This window comes from Rhinopithecus bieti, unplaced genomic scaffold, assembly GCF_001698545.2.
Source record: "Rhinopithecus bieti isolate Rb0 unplaced genomic scaffold, ASM169854v2 repeat_214, whole genome shotgun sequence".
NCBI classification, from domain to species: Eukaryota; Metazoa; Chordata; class Mammalia; order Primates; family Cercopithecidae; genus Rhinopithecus; species Rhinopithecus bieti.
In genome coordinates this window covers 1-1,314 of record NW_016875876.1, presented here as the reverse complement: position 1 = coordinate 1,314, position 1,314 = coordinate 1, and the positions used below count along the sequence as shown (strand labels likewise).

The following is a 1,314-nucleotide window of genomic DNA, read 5'->3' as shown; positions in this document are numbered from 1 at the left end:
AGATGAACTTTCTAATTTTACTTTTGGTGTCTAGTAAAATGACATTTGTTTCACAAATGTGTTTGTTTTTCTGTTGTAGGAAACCCAGCGTTTGCTGGCAGAACCAGTTCCTGGCATCAAAGCAGAACCAGATGAGAGCAACGCCCGTTATTTTCATGTGGTCATTGCTGGCCCTCAAGATTCCCCTTTGAGGGAGGGACTTTTAAACTTGAACTATTCCTTCCTGAAGAATACCCAATGGCAGCCCCTAAAGTACGTTTCATGACCAAAATTTATCATCCTAATGTAGACAAGTTGGGAAGAATATGTTTAGATATTTTGAAAGGTAAGTGTTATCTTTATCAGCATATGCTATTATTAAGCTTTCTCCTTTTTCTCTTAAGCATTCCATGTTTAGAATGTAAATATACAAAGACCAGAGAGGTCTGCGGGAGGGAAGTGAAGCAGGTCTGGGCCTGTTTTTTCATGCTTCATCATACTGGGCCTGTTGCCTTCATAGATAAGTGGTCCCCAGCACTGCAGATCCGCACAGTTCTGCTATCGATCCAGGCCTTGTTAAGTGCTCCCAATCCAGATGATCCATTAGCAAATGATGTAGCGGAGCAGTGGAAGACCAACGAAGCCCAAGCCATAGAAACAGGTATCTAATATTTATTCTCCTTCACACCACTTCCACTTTTACAAACAAATTTGTATTGCCACTTAAACTTCTCTAAAGTTTCTCTTGGCAAGGAAAATAAATAGAAAAAAATATATATTGTAATGAGTGAGATCCTGCTTATAGTATGTAAATACCTCTTACAACAAAATGGCCTGCTATGGGAACCCCCCAAATTTAAAGACAACCTGTAATTGGGAGATCTTGGAGTCTCTTGTAACTACACCTGGTTTAACAAATAATGAGTGTGTACCATTTATCTAGTTATATGTAAAGAACACTGGAAAACTTTTGAACTGTTTTTGTAACCCATTTGATGAAAGTATTCAGCTGTTTATGGCTAGAGAATTTGGAGTCAAAAAGCTTCTGCTACAGATTTTAAGAAAATTAGTGGGGAGAATTGTGTATCCAGAAATGGACAACTTGGTTCATCCTCTTGAATTTTCTAGAACTTCTGAATTTTATTGTAGTGTTTTGGTAATTGGACATATACAAAATCTTTCAGCCCTGATCCAATTTATAGAAAAAGGCATGAATTTAAGAGATTACAGCATGGCATCTCCATAATTAACTTAATAGTGTTTGTTTGCCATTTATAGTTTGGAAAGTAACATATTGAACTAAGTAAAATAATAATCGTGCGTTTGTTTCTGTCT

The 1,314-nt window shown here is 37.0% G+C and overlaps 1 pseudogene; it reads left to right on the top strand.

The window, feature by feature from the left end:
• Positions 1-76: 76 nt before the first annotated feature.
• Positions 77-677, top strand: LOC108525670 (ubiquitin-conjugating enzyme E2 N-like; annotated as a pseudogene).
• The last annotated feature ends 637 nt before the right edge of the window (positions 678-1,314 follow it).